Genomic DNA, 26634 nt, shown 5'->3' with positions numbered 1-26634 from the left:
TTTATCTAGTCACAGGTTACTCAAACGAGAATTTGGTACCTGATGTAGAATTTAAATAATAAGACTTCAAAGAAAGAAAGGGATTGTTTTTTATTCCCACCCAATGCTCACATGAGACTTTCGCTTTGCAAGTGTCCAGTGGGCTGCAGCAAGAGGAGAGAGTAGGATGGATGCCTTTAATTCAGTGGCACTTTGGGAGACTGTCACCCTGCGGCTCAGAGTAGAAAGAGTTACAGATAGTTTCCTCGTGCTCTGGACCAGTCATGGAGGACAGAAGCCCAGAGGGGTAGGGAGAGAGCTGCCTCCAGATTCAACATCTGCTTTTGATCACTGCCTGTGACATACGAGCTGAAACAGGGCCACTTCTAGGTGGAGAAGGTATAGCAGGCAGGAAAGCTAGCTTACAATCAAGGTATCATTCAAGTTGCAACTTTTACTGAAGTCCTAGGTCTCAGGTAAGGCGTGAACCTGAGCTGCCAGTGGAGTACTTTAACACAGCATGTCCACCTGAGCCTCATCTCCCTCCCTGGTCTCTTACAGTCTGAGAGAACCCAGGGACCTCGACAAAAAACAAAAATGCAAAACCTCTTTCCCCAAGTTGCCAGGTAGAAGAGCAAAAACTAGCAGCATAATCCTAAGAGGTCCCCAGGCCAATACGAAAGGATATCGTGAGCGACTCTCTATTGCTGGTACAGCTAGATGTCAGTTTCTCTATGTGTGTAATATACATTATATAGTCTTATATAAAAGTATATAAGATTGTGTAAGATTTCCATTTTATTTCTTGATGTTAGGGCTCAGAGACCTGCCTTCATGAGGGAGAGAGAATATTTTTAATATTTTAATATGTAACTTAGTCCCAGATGCATAGCTCTAATTTACCTGAACCCCCCAATAAAAAAAAAAAGTAGCATGTACTTTAAGAAAACAAAAAGTGAAAGTACTACTGTTGTAATAATACATTAATTCAAAGAATGCCAAATACATGTATGTACCTCGAATCTAAGTATGGGAAAGATGGCTGGGTTCTGATGTGACACAGAACAAGGGTTCATTTACATAATGGAGTGAAAATGTGTGTGAAATAAATCTCCTCCAATAATGAATATATCTGAAAACTTGGATTAGAACAAGGGGGAGTTATTGTATAGATTTTTCTCTAGGAACTTAAAATCACAGGATGCCAGAAGCCATGAGAGCTAAAATAATTACTGTAATCCTTTTTGAGAACTGGGTTTGAAGAAATCAGTGAGGAGGGAAAGTGGAGGCATAGGGCTGGAGACAGAAGGCACCTTTCTTCCATTTGGGGTGCAGAGCTAGGTTCCCGTCCCTTCCTTTTCCACCCCCACTGCCATCAGAGGCCTTCTCCCCTTCATCTTCTATGATCCCTTCCCACTCTTTTCCTTCATCTCAACATGGGATTTCCCGAGTTTCAACTCCCTGCAGCTTCAAGCTCGCCAGCATCTGGGGTAGTAACATCCAGCCTGTGCAGTTGGTAAGGAGAAGAAGGGGCAAGGGAAGGATGAGAGAGATTGGTGGGAAAGACGAGCTGGTGGCAGATGGTGAGCGGGTGCCCAGGTCACCACTGGGGAGTCTTCTGGGAAGTGCCATCTCAAACATCTCTCTTCTACTTCTTCTCTGTGAGTTTTCCCAGAAGGCAAAAGATTAGAGAATCGTTCAGCTTTGTTAAGAAACGTTAACAGTCAATTTTATGAACTATTTATTATTTAAATTATTACTACGTCATGTAATAAATTATACACATCATTAAATAATGTCAGGTTGACTTTGTGGTAGTCAACTCTTGTAGGATATCTATTTAGGATTGCTCAGGCTTAAATCACTAAAGGAAATGCTGGTCTGAGGACTCTGACCTCAGCTGTAATTTCCTTGACTTTGGTAGAAATTATGGTGACACAATATTCCAGAAAATTACCTACTTGGAAAACACAGAAGATTCCATGTTTTCCCCTTTCTGGGTTTTTAATCAACTAAAACTAAAGAGGGATGTCAGGAGCCCAAGGTACAAGGCTACTGTCCGTTACTAACCAGCGCTTAATCTTGGACAGTCACCTCACCCCCCTGGGCCTCACCATCCTCATCTGTAAAGTGACTTCTGGCACAAATGTCCATTTTTCTAAATATTTCTTATGGTAAATGAAAACCAAGGTTCTGAGTCGAGTATTACAGACCATTATGGGTGTATGAAGGGATTTGTAAAATACCGTATGTTCTAGATCTGTAATAAACATGTCAAGTGTAAATTGCTTAGCTAAATAAAAGTATATTTTCTCCTTGCAGATAAATAAGATTTACCAGTTCCTGGATGAAGTGCTTGGGAAGTCTTTAGATGCCATAGTCAACTGCCATTTCAAAGAAGGGAAAATAGATGGTTTTGGAAAGTTCATGCTGTTTCTTCATTGAATTTTAGGTGAGTGTATCTGAAACAAAGAATTTAAGATGGACATTGCACTATTTTCCCTTAAAAGTGCTTTTCTTCTTTGCATGAAAGAAAATGGGGTTAAATGTTATCAGTGTTCTGTACTTCTGGTGAGGGTCGCACGGTGAAAGGCTTAGTTTCTGTGCCTTTTGTGGTTTTGTTGTTGTTGTCAGAAATCACCTGAAGTATGACGCGTGAGATACAGACACCCTAACATTATTCCTGGCTCCCATTAAGTAAATGCCAAAATACTTCATTCTATTCTAAAGGTCATCCAATTTTTTAAATATATGAAAGTATTTAGTATCAGAGTAATAAGCCAGAATGAGGCAAAACTGCTAGAGGAAAATGTGATGGTGGTAATGACAGTTTAATCATTAACAAGTCTGTGTGGGCGATGCAAGGCTACCATTTCAGTGGCTACCCATGGGGAGACTTTTATACTGCTTAAATTCAAGTAGGACATCATTTAGGTTAAGTAAGGTTTTTAAACTACTGTGTATGATAAAGCACACACACATGCTCACACAGTAAGCTTGGTTTTGTTTGGCCATAAAATGGATAGATAAATATTTTTTACATCATCATCCATAATTACCCTGCCATGCTACAAAAGACATAAGCCTGCAAATTGGCGCTTTACTATTAGTCGGCAATCTGCTGTTGTCATTTCTCAGCAGAATGGAAAGGGACAGAGGAACTGAGTGGTGGTCTTCTTCGGTAAATTGTGTGGTTTTCCACCTCCTCCGGAGTCCAGTTTTCAAAGTGTGGTTTTATGATCTACTTTGAAGAATGGTGATTTCCAGAATGTCAGAATAAACCTCTGTTCACAACTGTGAATAGAACAATGTCACTGATGGAGCACTGACCACTCTCTAAATCTAATCCAGAAGACACCGATGCTTCCTTTATACTTTTTATTAACTTCAAAGTGAAGGCGCCCATTCTCGCATAATCTTCGGGGTGTGTAAATTTGGTTTATTGAGATTATATGTGGAACTAAAATGATGATTTCATTTATTTACAAGATGTTTATGGAACACAGTTGCCAGGCTCTAAGCTTAGAGCCCTTTAATACTCCAGTAAATCAATTTGCCTAGTGTAACACTCTGGAAGAGAAAATGAAAATGAGAAACATGTTTACTTAATTCTGTTTTCCAGTTCTGCTGGTCTTTGCCAGTTTTTACCTTCTCATCTATTCCTTGCGCTGCTTCTACTCTACTGGTTCCAGGGGGACTCACCCCTATGGGCTGTATTTCCTCCCACCAAGACTCACCCCATTATCTCCAGCTTCCCCCAGTGACCTTGAACTCTGAGCTCCAGTAATATCACCTCTTCCTTTTCTCCCTTGCAATGTGTGGGCAGTAATGCCTTTGGCTTCATGCTGCTGCTCATCTCCCAGTTGATCCCCTGCTTAGCTCTCAAGTCTTCCATCATACGTGTAACCATTTCTCTAGATTAAATTACATCTGTTTTAAATATTGAGAGTGTTTTCTCTTTTCTTGGTTAGATTCTAATTGACCAACCAGTCCTTCATTAATTTTTCCCAAAATTATTAGAAAAAAAAGAAAAGAACAGAGATTACTTGCTTCTCCCAAGGAAAATGATTCTCAGGAGGTGCATTTCAAGTTAAATGTAAAGTTGGATTTTTCTACACTGAAAAATATTTAACTTAATATATTGAAAGCCAGATTCTAAGCTGTATAATGTTGTAGCATTAATTTGTTGCTAACAAAATTATTGTCATATTTTTTTTTGCATATCAAATTAATAGGAAGATTTTAAAATTCTCAGATATGGGGGCACCTGGGTGGCTCACTCAGTTAAGCAGCTGCCTTCGGCTCAGGTCATGATCCCAGGACCCTCGGATTGAGCCCGTCGTTGGGCTCCCTGCTCAGCAGGGAGTCTGCTTCTTTCTCTCCCTCTGCCCCTCCCCCCCCCGCTTGTGCACACTCTCTCTCTCTCTCTCAAATAAATAAATAAAATCTTTTTTAAAAGTCTCAGATATGTACCAAATATGAACTTTAGTTTTTAAATTCATTTCACCAAGCACAGATAAGAACTGCTTCTTTGGGCCTCAGCCCCATTCCTGCATTCACATTAAAGTCTGGAGCTTCAGATCTATTTGATTATGGGTCTGACCTCTCTCTTTCAGTAATGGTTGTCTGCTACTCAAAGATGTCTTATGATCTGATCAGCTCACATTTCCTATAATAAATACTGGCTCTATTAGAAAGCTAAGTGACCGGATGCCACTTTGTGTCTGTCTTTTTTGGGCAGGTAAACAATTCACCACTGTCTCAACAATCCCACTCTAAAGGGCTTCCTTGATATGAAAGTAGCTTTTCACGAAATCACAGCACTTGGTTATTTTAAATGCTTAAACCTTGCTTTTTTCATTTCCTTCTCATTTATTTATGTAGACATTTTCCTTTTCATTCTTTTCTCGCAGGTTATCATGACTGTTCATCTGTCCATTTTAATGATATCGTGGGTACATTCAAAAGGACATGGTGTCCCTCCTACCAACAATTTTCATCTGTTCAAACAATGTTAATGTTAAACCTGCAGTGCCTAATTGAGAATCCTTTCAGACAATGTGAAAATGCCATCACAGGCAGAATTACTTGGATCCCTTGATAGCCCAAAATTGAGAGACAGAGAGATGGATAGCTTGATGGTGTGGTTTGAGATGCAGTGAATAACCGATGTTCTCCAAACATCATATTCACCAAAAATTCTGATCATTAACATTTCTCTCCAGCTTATGGAAATGAGGCTTTATAAAGTCATATTTAAAAAAAAATACTCTCAGGGAAAGAAATGCATCCATTAATAATACAGACTACATCACACATAAGTCTAACGAATTAGCAAGCTAGAGACTCCTGAGGGAGGGGTGCAGACACTCAGCTTCTGAGGATTTGGTACACATAAGTAGGAGGGGGCTACCAAACTAGTCTCACTAACTTCATGATGTTGCCTGGTGGGCCAAGGGAAACATGTCATAAAAGATAGCTCAGGCTGAACAGATCTTCATGTCATATTGGAGGAAGGGTCGGAGGAGCGAAGGTATCATTCCTTGCACTAATGAGCAACATTGTAAATGCAGCTTTTAAATCACTGGTGCCCAAATAGTGCAGGAAAGTGCTTTAAACAAGATGTAATCAGTAGTATTTCTGCTGAGCCACAAAGTATGATATTGGAAAATATCAAATGTGTTTAAAGGCAGAAATCATCTGTAGTGCATCTTGGTACTCCTGGAAACGGGCCCAGTCCTTGGTTCACTGTAGGTAATTTCTAAATAAATGGTTGGTGAGTAAAGACTAAGGCCCAAAGCAATGATAGCTAGTGCTTACTGAGTTCATACTTTATGCCAAACACTCTTCTATGTAGACATATACTTCATGTCATGTTTAAACAATGCTGTGACATAGGTAATATTATATCTCCTTATTTAAAGATAAGGAAAGTAGGGCCCAGGGAAGTTAAATCATCTGCTGAGGTTAAGTTGGGGGTAAAAATTCAAATCTAGACAGTCTGGCTTCAGACCCTGTGCACTTAATTAATTAATTAATTAGTTAATATGGTCACTCTCTTGTGTAATATAATCATGAAGTAACTCGCAAACCCAGAAGCAACATTTTTTATTATTAAATACCTTATATCATTTCAAAACTTGCCTGTATTAAGAGATCTCACCCTAATCTGGAATGGCCTCACTTTGTTTTTGTTTTTTTTATTATATTATGTTAGTCACCATACAGTACATCCCCGGTTTCTGATGTGAGGCTCAATGATTCATTAGTTGTGTATAACACCCAGTGCACCATGCAATACGTGCCCTCCTTACTACCCATCACCAGCCTATCCCATTCCCCCACCCCCCTCCCCTCTGAGGCCCTCAGTTTGTTTCTCATAGTCCATAGTCTCTCATGTTTCATTCCCCCTTCTGATTACCCCCCCTTTCTTTATCCCTTTCTTCCCCTACTGATCTTCCTAGTTCTTATGTTCCATAGATGAGAGAAATCATATGATAGTTGTCTTTCTCTGCTTGACTTATTTCACTTAGCATTATCTCCTCCAGTGCCGTCCATGTTGTAGCAAATGTTGAGAACTCATTCTTTCTGATAGCTGAGTAATATTCCATTGTATATATGGACCACAACTTCTTAATCCAGTCATCTGTTGAAGGGCATCTCGGCTCCTTCCACGATTTAGCTATTGTGGACATTGCTGCTATGAACATTGGGGTGCATATGGCCCTTCTCTTCACTACGTCTGTATCTTTGGGGTAAACACCCAGTAGTGCAATGGCTGGATCATAGGGGAGCTCAATTTTTAACTTTTTAAGGGACCTCCACACTGTTTTCCAGAGTGGCTGTACCAACTTGCATTCCCACCAACAATGTAGGAGGGATCCCCTTTCTCCACATCCTCTCCAACATTTGTTGTTTCTTGCCTTGTCTATTTTTGCCATTCTAACTGGCGTAAGGTGGTATCTCAGTGTGGTTTTGATTTGGATTTCCCTGATGGCTAATGATTTTGAACATTTTTTCATGTGTCTGTTAGCCATTTGTATGTCTTCATTGGAAAAGTGTCTGTTCATATCTTCTGCCCATTTTTTGATTTGTTTATTTGTTTCTCGTGTATTGAGTTTGAGAAGTTCTTTGTAGATCTTGGATACCAGTCCTTTATCTGTAGTGTCATTTGCAAATATATTCTCCCATGGAATGGCCTCACTTTGAACCACAAATTCCCTCTTTCCAGTGTTCTTATTCTCCTTTTCTTTTAAAACATGACTGTCTAAATCAACTTCCTAATTTACATTCAAATCTCATTATTCCCATGCTTTACTGGTTTAGTCTGAAAGTCATATTTATAAAAATTCTATTCCTCCTTTTATTTCGTTTGCTCCGTTTAAGAATGTGTAATCTTGAGCAGCGAGTAACTTGACCTCTCTGAGCTTTAGATCCTTACCTGAAAAATCGTGTATAATTTGTCATGAAGACTAGAAAATAATATCCATAAAACAACAAAGCACAGTTCCTGGTACACAGCAGGTGCCCAACAAACAGTAGCCAATGTGATCTAATTACCGTACGTCACTTCAATCTCGAAGCCAGTGCCAGCTGCCCCATTGACGGTAGAAAAAATCCATCTCGCATGTTCCTTAGCGTGTGGTAATACAGGCACAACAGACCTCTTGCGTTTTAGCGCCTGCCTTTGCTCCTCATCAGTTGATCTTTGCTAGCATAGAATCATCTGATGCGCCTTCTCTAAGCCGTTCTCTGTGCTTTTACTTTTGCTTACACTGGGTCTCTGCCTAGATGCTCCTGCCGAATATTCATACTCCTCTCGAAACACCCCTCGCCCACGGGCACACAGGCCCTGTCCAAGGACTTGCAATATCCCAGCCATTGTTCAAGATCCATCATAGCTGTTGCTGCTGCCATCTCCCTGAAGCCGTTGATGACCTCCTCCTGGGTCAGCGGTTATCATCCGTCCTTCTCTGAATTACCAGATCAGCTCCAATTGCAGACAGGAGAAAGAAAAGGGATCTCATTCAATCATCCACAGCCTCGTGCCAGTTCTCATGTTATCCTTCTGTCTTCCCTCTAAAATTTTCATCAAGGACAAATGCCAAGTCTTTTCTTTATCTTTGAATCACCTCTACCAAGCTCACTGCAGTCTCCTTTTTTGGTTTTGAATGAAGTCTGGAGGGTCGTATTTTGAGATATGCTTGAGTGCTTTGAGTGTGGTAAAGATCATAGTGCTTCGTCCAACATTTCAAGCGAAGGGAGAGCTCCCTTAGGGGACGGGGGCCCCTTACAGAGGGGATTTGGTGCCACGGTGCCAGCCACCAAAGCAGATGCTCCATGAACATTATCTAATGTAATTTTCATAATACCCTCTCAAATTAACTATTGTTTCCCTCCTTATTCAGATAAGAAAACTAGGGTTCCAAGAGCGCAGGTAACTTGCTAATGTCACATTTCTGCTAAGTGGCAGAATGAGAGTGTGAAGTCGTATCTTTCCACTGCAGCAAACTGCCTCACTGAAAGAACTTTCCAATTTAACCCTAGAAGAAGAATATGTATGTAAAATAATGCTAAAATTTTCCATTTAAAATATTTCCTGAGGAGTAAGCTATTTATAAGTCTATAGATCTTTTTCTCATTGGCAAATAAGTTTATGTTTAGGCTGATGCTAAAATTAGCACTATTTCTGTTCAACAAAAGTTTAAAAGGTACAGCACCTTGTGGTTCTGAGACTATTTATGCAAAAACCTCATGTATTGATGTGAGCATAAGCTCGGAAATGATGTCTGATGCTGTCGACTGATAGAATTTTAGGGCTATACGCTATGTAGCACCACTAGAGCTGGGGGCTTTTGAAGGCAAGGATTTCCGTCTCCTTTTCTTTTTTCTCCTTAATAATATTTATGAAATGAATATTTATAATTAATTATAAAAGGTTTGTTTGGGATACAAAATAAAAAATTCTGTAGACATGACGCTGTTGGCCCTTCTTAAGAGAGTACATAAATGTGTTCTGAATTTTTCTAAAAATCACATATTCAAATATCATGTATAAGAATAATAACTGGTATGAATAAAACCCAAAATTTGCAAAAACCAATCTCTGACTTCATTTTAATTGCAGAAGTCAGTATCTATAGAGAAGGGTTTCTTCCACTGGTGAAAAATCCTGATGATGCTTAGGCCACATTTATACCTATAATTATCATTCACTCATTTGATCTTTAAATATATATTACACGTCTCTTATGTTCCCTGGTTCTGTGATAGGCACCTGGGAGCCTGAGATCAATAAGGCATAATTATTTCAGGTAACATCCGACTTTGATTTGCCACAGAGTATGTCTTAGAATCACAGGATTTAAGCATCAGAAAGGATATTTCAGGTTATTTAACCTAGACCCCTGTCTTACTCCATTCAAGCTTCTGTAACAAAATCCCAGAGACTGGGTAGCTTATAAAGGACGGAGATTTATTTCTCATTGTTCTGCAGGCTGGGAAGTATAAGATCAAGACACCAGCATGGTGCATTCTGGTGAGGGACCATTTCCTGGTTCGAAGCAGGCACTGGCTTGTTCTCTGTGTCCTCACATGCAGAAGGGGCTAGGGAGCCCTGTTAGGCCTCCTTTATTTTTTTTTTAAAGATTTTATTTATTTATTTGACAGAGATAGAGACAGCCAGCGAGAGAGGGAACATAAGCAGGGGAAGTGGGAGAGGAAGAAGCAGGCTTCCAGCGGAGGAGCCTGATGTGGGACTCGATCCCAGAACGCCGGGATCACGCCCTGAGCCGAAGGCAGACGCTTAACCGCTGTGCCACCCAGGCGCCCCAGGCCTCCTTTATAAAAACACTAATCCCACCCATGAGGGCTTCACCCTCATGACCTAATCAACCCCAAAGTCCCCACATTCTAATACCATCACATTGGGCATTAGAATTTCAACATATGAATTTCAGGACAACACGAACATTGAGACCATAGCAACCCTTAACTTTACATTTGAGAAGGTTGAGGCCGAGTTTAAGTACTATATCCAAAATAAGCAGCAAAGTCACAACTAGGACATAGACGAGTCTTCTACCACCTAACTCCTGTCCATCATACAACAAACTAGCCAGTATTACTATATTCTCGATCTTATTTTCCTCCAAGAGGAATTTCTACATGTAAGGAAAGACTAAGAAAACAAGGTCGATTTGGGTTTTATTTACAATACAAAGAAGTAGATTTACTATTCATCAAGTGCTTATTGAGAACTTTCGGGAGCTTTGGTAGGTGTTGGACATACGGCTGAGCAAAACTAGAAATGCCTTCCTGGCTCACATCCTGCTTATTGTCTGGTGCACATGTGTATGAGACCCCGCACAAAAGCCGCAAACTGTCCTTGAATGGGAAGACCAAAATAGTCCAGGTGCTGACAGGCAGAATGTGATGCTAAAAATGGCAGCTAAAGTGAGTGCAACATACTCGTTTCTTTAAAAAATGCAAAATAGTAAAATCTGTAAATACCCCATCTATTAAAAAACAAAAAGATATAGGCCTGTATCTTTGGTCTACTGCTGTGGTATGGATAACTTGTTCATATTACAGAGTGAAAAAGAATTTAAAAAAAATATGAGTGGCATATGTACATTGCAGTGCCTATCTCTGAGTAAAATAAATATATAGTATCTTAGAAAAAAGTAAGACTTCTAGTTACAGCCCCAGGTCATGTCCCTGCCCGTTGAGTTATCTTTTGTGTGCCGATCCGCCTTTAATTTCCCAGAAGAGTTTGCAGGATGCTATTTACCTTTATGTAAGTATGATTTTTAAAACTGTGATCATTACAAGAATGCATGGAACAATGCTTTCCTATAAAAACTAAGGATTATGATGTGTTTACAAAAGTTAATCATAATGTGCTTCGATGTTAGTGCATTCGTATGAGTGACAGTTTATTGTTTTAGCTTGTATTCAACCATCAATTGATTTTTGTAACTTTCAAAACCTGACTTTTAAATCCGTACAGTTTATTTCAGCAAAATCTTCCACCGTGAATCTGATAGTTTCAAATGATCAAAATAGATGAATACCTTAGCTCTCTTTTCTGTCATTCCTTAGACTTCCGTAACAGTGGGCTGAAAGTTTTTCTGTGTTTATGTGTGTGTATAATACGCATTCAGAGACTCAAATAAATACTTGCCATACTTTTTCTTCCATTGAGCTGCGTAGATAAGTAAGGGAACACTTTTTCTAAGACCGTGTTCTTATTAGGACCCACCCCTTCCTGATGGGTACGAACAACTCTAGTATCACATGGTTTCCCTTCTGAAGTTGAATTTCTTCCCAGAGTAGTAGCATCCACAGAAGGCACATTTGGAGATAAAAAAGCCTCACCGTGTTCCAGAGAAGACTACATTCTTCCCATTCAGACACTGCAAATGAGCCTCTCATGACCTCAATTCAGCGGAGTTCCTTTCATACCGGCACAAATAGAGCCCTGCTCGGCTCACGTATCTCCTACGTGGCCAACAATCCCACCGCGAGTAACACAAAGCATCCCACCATCACCCGAATCCCTGGCACCTTCCCACAGCGCTCTGAATTCTCTTCGGCAAGAAGCATTTGCAGATATTAAGTACAGCAGTAAAATTACCCTAATATAAACAGCCTCCCATTCTCCCCTGGATTCTCTCTCCCCACCATCCGAAGAGCCAAAGGGCCTGAGAAGCGGGGCTTGCGAACCCCTGTCCTAAACGCAGCTCTGAACAGGAATTCCTCCATTTGATAAAAAGGACTCCTTTGAGGTTTTCAGTGTCCTCCCCATCTGAGGCTCTTCTGTATAGGGTTGCAGCTGTAAGCATGAAGGCTTGTCCGTGAAGTGTTATTAATCCATGTTCTGAAAAATAGTGAAGTCCCCCACGTTTTGTCCTACCTCGTAACAAATAGTCTAGTTCGGCTCGTGATTGCCTTCTCAATAAAATATTCAGAGCCTTTCCAAATGCACACATTGAGTTCCTGCCTAATGTATACTAACTGCTGTGAGCTGTGGTTGCCTAGTAACCAGTGGAGGTGTGTCCATGAGGCTGAAGACCATAAATGAGTAACTGAAACATTGACATTAGTTTCCGCTGGGTGACCTAAGCCCCAATTCAGCACTAGCCATTCCAGACGTTTCTAATGGGCTGGTGAAACAGCAGCTTTCTCAGAAGTAACTCATTAAATCGTAAAAATGAGAATTAGCATTTAATATAATGTTCTTCTCCATGGTGTGATAGGGGACGAGAGAATGACTGAAAAAGCAACAAGACCAGATCCTAACATCTTTGATATACTTTCTGCAGAATAGAGAATGAAATGTCTGCTAGGACTCATGCTTTCAAACAGCTTTTTCCAAATGCGTATGGTTCTGTTTGATCAGTTTTGGGGGGAAAATATTTCAGTCTTTTTTTTTTAAGATGTATTTATTTATTTGAGAGAGAGTGTGAGAGTGCATGTTACTTCAGAGAATGGTTTCATTTTTCCACTCATAATTCCCTTGACCTGATCCTTCACATGGTCTAGCATCCACTGCTTTTCAGCACTTCCAGTGATCACAACCGAGCCCTGCTCCCTCTTGAGGCTCTTCTTGGGCCTTGAGTCACCACTCAGCCTGTGCCCAGCCACGTGGAACATTTTGCCATGTCCTTGTCCACCAACTTTTTCTTTTCTCCTTGTGACCCTCTTTTTTGAGTGAAGAGACCTTTCCCAGAAACTCCCTGTATGCCTTCCCTAGGAACATTAGAACAAATGATCACAAACGTGGTGGCTTAAAAATAATAGAAATCTGTTCTCTCATGGTTCTGAAGGAGAGAATTCCGAAATCCAGATGCTGGCAGGGCCATGCTCCCTCTAAAGACTCCAGGGAAGGGTCCTTCCTTGCCTCTTCCTAACTTCCTGTGGCTGCAGTGATCATTGGCTTCCTTGGCTTATATCTGAATCACTCAGATCTCTGTCCCCATCTTCCTAGGGCTTTCTCTGAGTGTGTCTTTCTCATTGTCTTCTCCTCTTAGAAGGATACAGTCATTGCACTTAGGGCCCACTCTGACCCAGTATGATCTCCTCCTGACCCTTAACTAATCACAATTACAAAGACTATTTCCAAATAAGGTCACGTTCCAAGTTCCTTGGTGACCATGAGTTTTTGAGGACCACTACTTTTATTAGAGTTCTCTAGAGAAACAGAACTAATAGGACATACAGAGAAGGAGATTTTTTGGTAAGGAATTGGCTCACGCAATTATGAGGGTGCGAAGTCCCCCATCTGCACAGCCAGAGACCCAGGAGAGCCGATGAAGTAAGTTCCAGTCTGAGTCCGAAGGCTAGAGAAGACCAATGTCCCAATTCAAAGATCATCAGGCAGAAAGAACAAATTCTCTCTTGCTCAGCATTTCCTTCCATTCAGGCATTCAACAGATTGGATGACTCACCCACATTGGGGAGGGCAATCTGCTTTACTAAATCTAACCATTCAAGTGTTAATCTCATCCAGAAACACCCTCAGAGACACATCCAGAACAATGTTTAATGAAATACCTGGGCACCCCATGACCCAGTCAAGTTGACCCATAAAATTAACCATCCACTTCTCAACCCACTGCACTTTCCCTAGCAGATTTTCCTTTGTATTTTACTGGCACCACTAGCAAGGGGATTGCAATAGCAGTGATTGACTTTGACCCTTTCCTTGAGACTTATGGTGGAAGTACGGATAACAATTCTGCCAGCGAAGAAAAATGGATATTAAGTAAACAAGTCCATTACTTTCCCAAATATTTCTTTTTTGTGAAATAGACCCATCTCTATTAGTTTATGCCTTGTGTTGGCAAGTGACCAAAAAAAAAAAAAAAAATTTAAAAACCACTCAGGCTAGGGGCGCCTGGGTGGCTCAGTTGGTTAAGCATCTTCTTTTGGCTGAGGTCATGATCCCAGGATCCTGGGAGCGAGCCCCACATCAGGCTCCCCGCTCAGCAGGGAGTTTGCTTCTCCCTCTCCCTCTCCCCCTCCGCCCTGCTTGTGTGCTCTCTCTCTCTCCCAAATAAATAAATAAAAGCTAAAAAAAAAAAAAGTATCACTCAGGCTAACTTAACAAAATAGGAATGGTCAGGCTTCAAAGAAGGGTAGATTCAGAAGTTCAAATATACTCAGGACCTTGTTTCTTCCTCTTTCATCAGCTCTGTTTTGCTCTGGTGTTGAATTAATACTTAAGGAGCCTCCATCAATTCAATGATGAAGAAAGCCACCAGTACCTCCCACCATACAAAATCTACCCAGCCATAGACCACAGGGAAATTGCTTAGCTCTTTGATTGGTGCTGCTTTGGTGCTTTATTCTTGATAACTTCAGCACACCCGTGGATGGTCCAATCAATACCTTCCTCATATCCAGAAATAAATCCCACCATTTGACCTCAGCCATCTACTTCTTGGAACCACGGCCATCATCAGAAAAGCAAGCAAGATATCCCCCTCTCCAAACACCACATCCTACCTTCCAGCTCTTTTGTTCTGATCTCCACACTTGCAATTCTTTGTGTTTGTTACAGAATCTTTTTGTTCTGGTTCTTTCTCACTGTCCAATAACTACCTTCTGTCCTTACTCCCCTCTTTGCCTGATTACATTCCATAGTCCATTTCCTTTTATGTATCTTCGGCTCCTTTGCATGTCTTTCTGACCATCATATTCACCAGGCCATAGCCAAGCCAGGTAGATGAACCCCCTTACCTGACTTACCCATACTTTTTTGTATGAGCTTTATCAAAGAAGGCCACACAACTGAGCATGCTAGATTCATGATCACTACATCAGATGTGCTTGCAACACTCTACGGCTGTCCTGCTATCTCTGCAGTCAACTCATTCTCCGACTCTCCATAATGATTAGCTCATTATTTCTCCCTTTGCTTCAAAATTCTTTTCCCCATTCCTCATTCTGAGCTAGTAACCTTGCTTCTTACTTCATTAGATGATAGAAGTCACTAGACGGGAGTTCCCTCTTTCCATGGATACATGGAAATGTACACATACACCCTCATCTGCATCCTTCTTCCCTCATCTCCCAGGAGAGGCCATTTCTCCACATGTACTCTGTATCTTGTCCCCCTTTACCCTTAGGACTGCACACATGCAACCAGCCATTTTATCTCCCACATCATCAGTCTCTCTGCCTTTGATGGACCACTCTTCTCAGCATGTAAATATTTTCTAGAGTCTCCTATATTTGAAATATTCCCTTGATTTCATGTTTCCTTTCACTTGCTGCCCTACTTCTGCTCCCCTACAAATCCAACTTTCTCAAAAAAAAAAAAAAATCATTTACCCAGTCTGACTCCACTTCCTTACCCCTCATTTTTCTGTCCCTCACCATTTCATGAAAAAGGTTTTTATTAAGGTGGTCATTATCGCCATATTCTAAAGCTAATAAATACTTTTCCCATTCTCAACTTACTCAACCTCTCAGTAGTTTTCAACTCAAAGACCACCCTTCCTTCCTGAAGAACTCCCATTTAGCTCCACAGCAACACACTCACAAGGATTTCCTTTTACCTCCCTGACCCTCTGTCTTGGCGAGGAGTCTTGAGTTTGCTTCTACACATATGTTCTCCTTTTCCCATGGCTTTAAAAAAGTCTTTTGTACCTACAGCTTTCACCTGTACATCGCCATTCGAGCCCTATCTTCAAGGCTTCAGGCAGATACAGACACAGCCTATGTGACATTACTGCTTAACTGACTCAGAGACATTTCAAATTCAACACTTCGCCTTATCCCATGTGGCATTCCCTCCGCATGCTCCTGCAGCCAGCTCTGCTCTGTAGTAAATGACACCTCCATTTATTTCAGAATGCTGAGAGTTTTTCTTTACATTCTATTCTCACTCATCTTCCCTCACTCAATGTGTGACTGAGTCCGGTCAATTCCGTCTCCAAAATATATTTCAAATGTATGTCCTTCTCACTGTCTCCACTGTCAACATTTTAGTTCAGAATCAACTGTTGGCCCTCAGACTGGTGGCACTTTAAACACTGTTGCCCCTCTCCTGTCCATTCTCCACACCGTAGCCAGGACACTCTTTTAAAAATAAAAGTTGGATTACGTTACTCTTACGTTTTAAATCCTTCAAACCCTTCCCACTGTACTTAGAATAAATTTTAGAGTCCCTCCAAAGCCCTGGTCTGCCAACTTTCCATGCCATGACCCTCTGCCCTTTATGCATAGTGCTCCAAACACACTGTTCTTCTGGTGGTTCCTTGAAAACATCAGGCTCGCTCCCCTCTCAGGGACCTCACACGTGCTCTTCCCTTTGCCTAAAAGACTCCTCCCCATTCTTCACAGGTGTCATCTCAAATATCACTTTCTCAGAGACCGTATTCTTTCTTCATACCCCCATTCCAAGCATGGACACAGACTTATTAATTACTCACTGTGAAGCTAAGAGCAATTCTCAAAGCTTTCCTAAAAATCTTGATGATAACAGAGATATCGTAAGTCAGAGTGTCAAAATTAGTCATCAGCATTATTATTCCTTAGACCATAGTCTTATTCTTCAGGAGGGATCCCATACCGGCCATTTCCTTCTGGGCCACCATGCTTTAGAACCTGCTGCCCCTACAGATAGGAATTTCCTATGACCTGGACCTTGCTCCCTGTGTCCAGAACTTTAGCACCCATTCTCCCTGGCCCTCGTCACCAGACCCTTCCTCATTCCAGTTAAAAACTCACAATTTTCCAGCTATATCACCCATAATGAAGGGACCGCTTTTCTCTGTTACATAGGGTCACTTAATTTCCCTTCCTTTATCACTATCTTGCAGACTAGTTTATAATATAAACAGTAGGCCCATTAAAGCTTATTCCCAAAAAAGAGCATTCTTCCTCAAAGATAGTCATGAAGCCTGTAGCCTCCTTTAGAATATGGAGAATGCTGTAGTTTTAAAAGTAACGATCCATTTTTTTCCTCTTTTTTGCATTTTTATTTATTTTTATCATTCTTAAAGTATGTTTCTGTGTGTTTTTTTTTAATTTATTAAATTTTTAATTTTTATTCCAGTATAGTTCATATGTTATATTCATTTTGGGTGTAAAGTACGGTGATTCAATAATTCTATACTTGGCTTAGTGCTCACCATGATAAGTACTCATTAATCGCAATTGCCTATTTTACCCATTCAGCAATCCCTTTTAAAATCAAACTACACAGTGGGGCGCCTGGGTGCCTCAGTCATTAAGCATCTGCCTTTGGCTCAAGGCATGATCCCAGAGTCCTGGGATTGAGCCCTGCATCGGGCTCCCTGCTCTGCTGGGAGCCTGCTTCTTCCTCTCCCGCTCCCCCTGCTTGTGTTCCCTCTCTTGCTGGCTGTCTCTCTCTCTGTCAAATAAATAAATAAAATCTTAAAAAAATAATAAAACAAAATAAAACTACATAGTTACTTAGAGACAGATATGAATAGGTAAATACAAAAGTATTAATTGTGGCTGGTGGGATTATAACTGACTAGAAAATATTTTTGATTACTTTCATTTTTTAATTAGTCTACATTGTTTATCAAAGATAACATAAAGCCTGATTAGATAAAACAAACAGTGTTTGCGTTGAACACTTTGCATATCGTTGCTAAAAGTATGATAGTATGGCTGGGCAATCCAAGCCACTGGATCTGAGGTATGGCTTATGGCTTCTGTCTTCTCAATGTGTGTGCATAGAAACATATAAACACATAACTGTGTCTCCACTGGGATGCAAAGTGTCTTCACGTATATAACAAACATGAGTGGCTGACATCCTCCAGAAACGCTATTCATCTGTGATGAACAAAGTAGAAGCTAATGCCTCTCTGCCTCATATTACTTACGTGCCATAATTTTGGTGTTATGTCAGGAGTCCTTTCTGATGTCTCACCTGGCAAACACAAAGTGCGGTGCCTTCAGTGAAAAATGAAGAACACCTGCTCACCATTATTTATGTGTAGATATACTTTCAAACGCTTAAGTGCCTCCCTCCCAGGCTTCTATGCTACTTCCCTTCCTGTTCATTGTTCACCGTTGTACAATGCTTTCTCCAGTTTCTCCCTTTCGCATGTCACTGTGAGGCTCTGAACAGCATGCAGTGGCCTAATGGAGAATTAACCAGGGTGAAGTCCGGAGCAAGGATGACCGTGAACTCCCTGGCATCGTACACCGGAACGTCTGACATGTCAGATGAATGGTCTCTGCTGATGGAGTGTTTCCCACCAGAGACACCCAGAAGGGTCCAAAGGGCCCGATATCTTTATATTACAGGTCAAATTCTATAAAACGTATTTAACTATCAAATGGACCTTCTTCATTCATTCCAGTAATGGAATTCATTTAGATATAAAGAAAGACATTTCAGACATTGGTTTGTCACTTGTCTTAACTTAAACAACTTTCTCAATTGTGTATTTTCTTCAGTATTCTCTCTCTCGTACCTCCTGGATGGTTTTGCTATGTGTTCTCTTTAACCACATATGCTTTTTTTTTTAATCTTTCCCCTGAAATCACCTTATATCCTTTTCCAATTTTTCAATCTGTGTTTTCCCTTAATCATTTCTTCTCCTACAGTCTTGCCTTTCATCGTTCTGCTAACTTGCTTCATTTTATAATACCCTTTATTTTTATCAAAGTTGGCATCAATAATTAACTTTTATTGAGTGCCTACAGGGTGCACGACATTGCACTTGCTTCCTAATCTATCTCATTACCTATGATATATACACACGTATTACTGGAGAAGCAGCTACTACCCATCGTCCCCCCCTTCACCTTGCCACCAACTACTTAATTACTTACCCTTTCCCAGGAGTACATTACAGGGGAAGCGAGAAACTCAGTAGTTTCTATCACTCCTACGTCGAATCTTTGTCACTGAATAGGCCCTTCGTGTACATCAGACAACTCTCCGTAGAGCTTTAGTATATGGACTGTGCGAATGTAGTCCGCGTACCCGAACCCAAAGTAAAAACAATCTGGGAAAACATACCTAATATCCCAACAGACAACTGCTTTCCAAGCTTGGGGCACACTGAATGGGTGACTTCCCTCCCCCAAAAGTTCTGCTTAAACTGACCTAATTAAATTATCTGTCCACTGTCAAGTCACTTAATTATATTTTTTTCATATAACTACAGCTCTGTTTTCTTTATCCATATTCTTATCTCCCCATCTAGGTTGTAGGCTATTTATATTCTTTTCTACATCTATACAATATGTGGTTTGAGAAGACACTTAATTAAAATTTATTGAATTAGAATAAGTCATCTTATTTTAGAATAAGTCACATGAAAGAGACCAAGAAATAATAATCTCTGTGTACTGTGTATTCAGACTAAGAAAATGAATTATTTCCAGAGCAAGTTCTCAAGAATATGCCCGTTTCCTTGACCTCATGGGTAGACTTGATTTTCAGAAATGTTCTGCCCTGTTCCCTCTAACTGAGAAAGAGTATATTCTGTCAAACGAAGACATCATCATGACTGTGCAAACACACCTGGTTTTCCAGGATAAGGGATTGTCACAGAGGATGACCAGACAAATGCTTATTCCCCTGCCCCGACAAGTTACCTCACAGTCTGCCACTCAAATCCCACAGATTCTGTTTTTCCAACAGAATACAACGCCCTAACAGAACTCGGGGTCTATCAAAGAGCTCTGCCTAATTTTATATCCATTTCAACTCACCAACTTTACGAGCGTCCTCACCTCTCAACTCTCTTGGAATCTTTTCCCATTTTGTTCTCCTCAGGGCAGATTGTGACCTGAGAGAATCTTTGCTGCTTCTCAGTACCCACTCTGTTTTGCTCTTGGTGGAAGGTGACTGTAGAGATGCTGCCATGTGGGTTGTCTCTGAGCAAAAAATAAAACTGTGTTACCTACCTCCAAGTTATTCCCATTCCCGGCTTGGACTCTGCAGCACATTCGTGGAGTTTCACAGAGGATACCAAACCGGAACTGGGAAGGAGCACCTCAGAGATGAATTGCCATTGAGAGTCAGCAGGGTGAAATGACAAAAAGCTAAGCGGACTCACAAAGAACCCCAGTCTATGTTCTTGCACTAGAAGAATTCGTGACAGGACTTTGAACCAATTATCTCACCTCGGTTTCCTTGTCAATAAAATGAAATATTACACTGAATTACAGGGATGGGTCCTCCAATTCCAAAATGCTCTGCTTAAAAAAGAAATAAAATAAAATAAAATTCTGTGCTTAGATTTTCTAACTTAAACTCAATAATGCCCCCTCCTGCACAGGAATCTATTCTAAGGAAATAACCCAAGATATAACCAAAAATTTATATACAAAAATATATGGTTTAGATAAAGAAATCTGGAAAAGACTAAATATATATTTAACAATGAGGGATGGCTAAGTGAATTCTGATTCATCCAAATAGTAGGATTTTACGCAACTATTAAAAAATATTTTCAAAGAATCTATAATATCATGGTGTGTTTATTTTACATGTCTTTCTTTAAGCAGAAGAAAACTATAGTCAAAATTATCCAGGATTTTTAGTATATGAAATTAAGAAATACAGCAAAATGTTGATATTGGTTACCTCTGATAGTTAAATTATGTGTGCTTTTAATGTTATTTCATAAATCTTTCTATATTTTTCAACTTCCCTACATTGGACTTGTGATATTACCTCTCAGTGAGAAAATGGGCAGGTGGTGTCACTTTTTACTATTAAGTTCCAAAACCAAGTGTGTTTTTCACTAAGGAAGAATCCAGAATATAACTGTATAATTATGAATTTTGGAGAGATGAAAAATCCAAAAGCAGAAATTTGGGAATGAATATCCATATGTGAATAGGATGAAATGATTCAGGGTTCACAATAAGTTATCTGTAGAATGTGTGGCCATCAATTTCACAGTGCTATTTAGAAACAGATACTTATTTATAGCACCGTTAATACAATTCAAAAGAGAAGTGCATGTTTTGAAAAGATCTTAAGGGTAAAATAGAATATCTTGATATTGAGTTATATAAACTGAGATGCCTTGCAATAGCCTTGTTCTTTCATAAGAAATTTTCATGAGTAGAATAGATACTAATCCGATTAATATTTTTTAGGTCAGCTGCTCAAAGCAGCCCAAGAAACTATGCAGCCTACAAGAATTGTTCAATAGATCACAATCTTTTTTGTCGTTGCTCTGAACAAGTTCTCTTACTTGATTTGAACTAGTGGCCTCACCATAAAGCTCTTTGTGGTACTATAAAAGAACAATTTTAAAATGTGACCTGCAAAACACTGATCTTGCAGAGGTTCAAATTGTTTTGTCTTGTTTTAATTTCACTGACGTCAGCAGCCAGTTTGTTTGGTACCCATGCTGCTTAACTCCAAGGCCTGACCTCTGAGCCCATGTTGTTACCTCGAGTTTGTGGGATTTTAGGTGCCCTTGGGTCTAAAGGGAGAGCAGGAAAGCGAACAACTTTGTGAGCTCTCTCCCAGGTCTGTGGGTCCTGGGCTTGGCACATCTTCCTGGGGTACATTCTGAAGCATTATGTCCCAAAGACTATGTCTTCCCTCGGTGATTGGATTCTTCCTAGGAAAGTAAGCGGGTCACACCAGCACAGATCACGTTACAAGTTCTGTTCACACTGAGCAAGAAGTTAAGCTTACCATTTGCAAAGCGGGATTTGAGACGTTGTGAAACTACACACATTGACGTCATATTCCCCTTATGCTTAAGAGAGAGAATCAAACAGGTTGCTTCACGTCTGACAAAGGATGTTTGCTAACTGTAGTTATGCTCTAGGAGTAGCCTACCTTAACTAGATAAATGAGAGGCTCTTCAGTTTACAAAATGAGAAGCAGTGAGATGCATAACCAATCTGTAGGAGGAAATAGACACAAAGGAGAGACTCCCAAAGAAAGGAAGACAGGCGCTGAAAGTGTCTATTCAGCTAGCCACACATGAGAGTAATTATGAATTATTCAGATTGTGGTTCTGTTTGTCTTTCCTTCATCAACGTCCTGAAGACGATTAAGGGGCTCTGACTTTCAGTGTATATGTTTCTTGCCTTTTGGCCTGTTCTGCCTCTGGTACACGCCATATAGGACAGTGGCATCATGAGTCACAACACGGAAGGATTTTTCAGAGTTGTAGTAGTGCCAAAGCTATTTTAATAATCTCTACTGATTTGTTGTAGGGCTTTTTTTTCTTTAAATGATAGAGAAATCTTGCGATGCCCAACATTCCTTTTATTCTTTACAGCAACTTTCTGCCATGAAAGTTTTTTTTTCCACACAGGTTTTTGTTTTGTTGTTGTTGCTGTTGCTGTTTGGTTTTTGGTTTTTGCTGTTTGGTTTTTTAACCCCTGGCTAAGGCTTCAAAGGGTTTTTAATGCTAATGTTCCCATGCAATTGGCTTTGGTGTCTGGTAATTTCCTGAGTTAGATGACTGTGGAGAAAAGCAACTAGAAAGTCTGTAGTGGTGAGACTTTTACAGCCCTCGCTACTGACCAAGGTGACCTTTCAAAGGCTGCTGTGAAGCCAACACTGGTAAATTGTTAAAAATGTGATCTCTGTACATAATTTCTATTCTGAGGATCTTTATGATGACAATTCTTTATACTCCATTTTAATTTGAAAAAAAACTGCTAATAAATAACATCTAGACCACTTCTTGAAAATGCGATATAAATATCAAAATGAAATGCTTTACCTCATGTTTTTCATATTAAAAAGATTTTTTTAATCACCTGCCAACTTTAATACTCTTTTTACAGTCCATTTCACACTGGGAATATGTAAAACCTTTCGACTGGCCATCTCCTCTAGATGGTATGTAAGTGGGAGCAAGCAATCCTGCCTAGTTGCCTGAAATGGTTACTGTATTATGCCCATATTATGAAGCAGATAATTGAAAATGGGTATGTGGTTGAAAATGACAGTTTTATCAGCAAGGGCAAGTCAGGTGTCAGTGAGCTTTCTTGTTGTCCCTCTCGTTCAAAACTCATAAACAGTTTGGCTAAATAACACTAGCGATAATTTATTGAGCACTCACTATGTTTCAAGCTCAGTGCTTGGTATTTTCCTTGGGCTATCTCATTTAATCCTTTTTCATAACTCTTTAAAGTAGAAATTTTGCAGAAGAGTAACCGAGGTTTCGAGAGGTTAAATGATCTCTCCAAGATCACAGAGCTAGTCTGGGTGAGAGCTGGATTTCAAACCCACATCCGAGTGACTCCGTGGTTGCTTCTCCTAAGAACTACTCTTGCCTGCCTCCCTTTGCAGTGTGGGATAATAAGGAAGAGGCTGTGCAAACCCTTCAGGGATTGAACCACAGCAGGGAATGCTGTGAACATAGCCCTGGAGCAGCCGAGCTTTCCTCCACCTTGCTGACACAAAGCATTCATTCCCTGCTTCATCCTTTCAAGTAATAGCCAGTGGGCCTTACGTTATGCCAAACCCTTTGCTGGTTACATGGCATGGAAAGATGAATAAGAGCCCCTTCCCCTTCCTGGGAGAGTCCATGTCTAAAGAGAGAGAATAGATATGTCAATGAATTATTATGAAGTATGAGCTAAATTTGGAAAGTAAGCAAAGCAGGGGAAGCAGGGGAGTGGCCGTGCAAGACCCGAGGGATAGAGTAGCTGCTGGCTGGAGGACGGAGAGCGGCAGCTGTGAAGGACGTCCGTGGTGGAAAGGAGGGACCGCAGCTGACACGAGGTGAAGCCTGTGTCCCAGGTCTCCTGTCAGGCTTCCTTAAAGTACTGGGAATAAAGTGAAGGTGGTTCCTTAAATCGTAATTATATAGTCATGGGTTTGGCGGGGGGGTGGGGGGGTGGGGGGGGTTCCAGGATTCTTCAGAGTTGCTATTGTCCCAACTCCAAAACTCCTACTCTTAAGATAGAGCCCCCAAGTATGGCTTGGTGGATTCTCTCAGGCTGTGTCACCACAGATCCAAATCTATGATCACTTTAAATAGGACCAAGACTTAATCTGTTTAAATAATGGTTAAACACAGGGTTTGAGGAAAAGAAAATGAAGAATTTTACCTCCCACCTCTGAGCTGTGATTAGAAGTTTGCTCTAGGAAAACACTTCGAGACTAGCCCTTCCTACACTGATGTCGTGTTTTCAGCATCCGTGTTGACTGAATTATTTAACTTTTATATATATATTTAAAGGAGCTGTGAGATCATTGCTGCATTTTTCTATCGAGTTCGTAACTGGCGTCTAAAAATACTTGGTTGGAAGAAGTAGCCGCTAATGATCAGCATCTTGAGGGATTAGTGGCGACTTAAAAATGCATATAGTTATTTCGTTTGTTTAAATGCTTCTGGGGACCTCTTATTCTTATACCTCTCCTATTCGTTTTTCCTTCTTTTTTTTTCCCCTTGTTCACGAAGTTGAGTCAGCACCAGAAACATATTCAAATTAGATTTGTCATACAGAAAAAAAAAAAGAACTCCCTGACTTTGTCAGGGTGGGTGGAGGGGGAAAAAGGCAACTTTTTGTCAGTCTTTTGTATTTCAGCAGCTGGATTCATTGCTGCCATGGCAACGGACCACATGATGAGGTGTATTAGATTGCTGTGTGTTGAGCACAAGGGGAAGAATGAACACAGCGTTTTATTGAAGTTAAAGGTTGCTTTGGAGTTTCTTCTGTGGAAATGTGTAAGGTCAAATACTGTAGCTCTCAGCATATGTAGTACTTTAGGGGAAGAATTAGGGGCATGTTGGTGCATTTCACTACAAAACCAGGTAAGGCACAACCGAATCTATGAAACTGACCTCTTCTGTTGCAGGAGCATAACTTGCTGAGTGGAATTTCACGGGCGCCCCCACCCCCAGCCCTCCATGGGCACAGGACAAATTTTTCCTGTTCCCCTCTCCCCGTCCCCAGCTCCCTCCCCTCCGACTTCACCCCTTATTAATTTGAAAGTCTAAAACGTTGTGAATTTCTCTAGTACTTTAGTAGTGTGTGTGAGAGTGTGTGTGCAAGTCAAAGAAAGAAAACTGGAAAGAAGTAGTAAGAATGCAGTAATTCGTGTCTTCAGGTCAATGTAAAGCTGAGCAAAGTGCTTCCTTGCTTTGATCTTTGAAAATGGTCCACTTTTCCGGGAGGACACCTGATTAGCGGCATTGCTCCCAAGCTGTTTGTCTCTTCTACTAAATTAAACGGGAGGACAAAATCCTCCCGTGTGTTACTTGGGTGTTTATTGTATCTGCGCGTTTATTCCTCTTGCATCATATTCCTGCCAGCCTCATCTCCCAGGAGTAGTTCAGTGTTATCTGTAATTTTTACAACATATTTTATTTCCATTAGTATTCTGTTCTTTTGGGCATTGTGGTTGTGTGTGCTTCGGAGGATTTAAAAATAGAAGTAAATACAATTCGGGTTGGTAGAAAATGAACTCTTGCTTAGAGGCTGGGGAGAGCCGAATGTAAACAAAGCAGGGTGGTGGGGAAGCAGCAATTCCCAGAGCTCAGAAGCCTCCTCCTGCATTGTTTAGTCGGCCCCCTAGCAGCTCGCTTCAAAAGCAGTGGCTTTGATAAACGGAGAGCAAGTTAAAGGAGGAGAAAATGTCTTGACTAATAACTTATGTTGCTTCCTTCTCCACGGTTTCTACTGATGTTTGATGTTGGTCTTTCTCATAAGACGTTAGGATTTACTTTAATTTTTTTTTTTTTTTTTAGCCCAGGGCTAACCCAGCCAACTTTTCTCGACTTAGAACAAAGTTGTCCTGGCAGCTTTAGGGACAAAGCTTAAGGAAAACAGGAGCAGAGCGCCCCCCCGGGTTACTCAAGGGGATTCACTCTCTACCTGGAGTGTTTTCATCAGAGAAAGTCTTTTGAAAATACTTCCCTAGCTAAAATCAGTTATTTGCCCCTGGAGTGATTTGGATAAAAGCCAAGAAAATGATCCCAAGTTTGGTCATATAGCACTCTTTCTTCACAAAGGGAAGCAAATTTTGTCAAATCCATTTATGCTCTGTGATTTTCTGTGCTATTTCCTTAGTCTTTCTAGTTTTCATACATCTGGGTCATCTTCTAAATTTGAGCAAAGAGTTATAATCACTTTTCAAAACAATGTTTTTGCCATGATTGCAAATAAAGGGAACTATTCCCTGATAACATTATCACTGGCAATAACACTGAACATGTGTAAAATGCCCATGCTGTATCTGAAACCATTCTTTCCTTTTACCCTGTGTTGTTTGGAATACGGAACAAGCTATGAGCATCAACTCTGAAACATCAAATATTTTCACAAGCATAAGTTGTTATTAGCTAAGAATAGGAAGTTCCCAAGAAGGAGTGAAAGATGGTACCTGGTAAAATATTTTAAAGTGTGAAATTCTCAATACTGACAGTATCTGAGGTAGAAAGTGGTAGGTATTTATTAAAGGAAAAATAAAGGAGGGAGGGAGGCAAAGAAGAAGGGAGAGAAAGTCAGAGACACAAAGAGAGGACACAAGAAAGACAGATGAAAGGTAAAGATAAACGTGTAAATGATCTCTTAACCATGCTTTCTTCTTTCCCAGCACTACTGGAATGGGTTAAATCTTTATATATAAAAGAAACAAGATGGAGTAGTGTGGATGAGGTGGAATTACTGAAAAGTACTAGCATTCTACGATCCCATATTTGAAGTCCTTGATCA

General features: G+C 40.5%; 1 protein-coding gene across 1 annotated transcript in view; it reads left to right on the top strand.

Moving 5' to 3' along the window:
- The first annotated feature begins 2371 nt into the window (after positions 1-2371).
- DTNA (dystrobrevin alpha) overlaps positions 2372-26634 on the top strand; it is a 181388-nt gene continuing 157125 nt past the window's right edge. The window contains exon 1 of the mRNA XM_040632377.1: positions 2372-2431. The gene's annotated coding sequence lies outside the window, so the exon portion shown is untranslated. The remainder of the gene's footprint in view (positions 2432-26634) is intronic.

This window comes from Ursus maritimus, unplaced genomic scaffold, assembly GCF_017311325.1.
Source record: "Ursus maritimus isolate PB19 unplaced genomic scaffold, ASM1731132v1 scaffold_18, whole genome shotgun sequence".
Classification (NCBI taxonomy): Eukaryota; Metazoa; Chordata; class Mammalia; order Carnivora; family Ursidae; genus Ursus; species Ursus maritimus.
The sequence above is the reverse complement of the archived record's forward strand: the minus strand, read 5'-3'. Positions and strand labels throughout refer to the sequence as shown.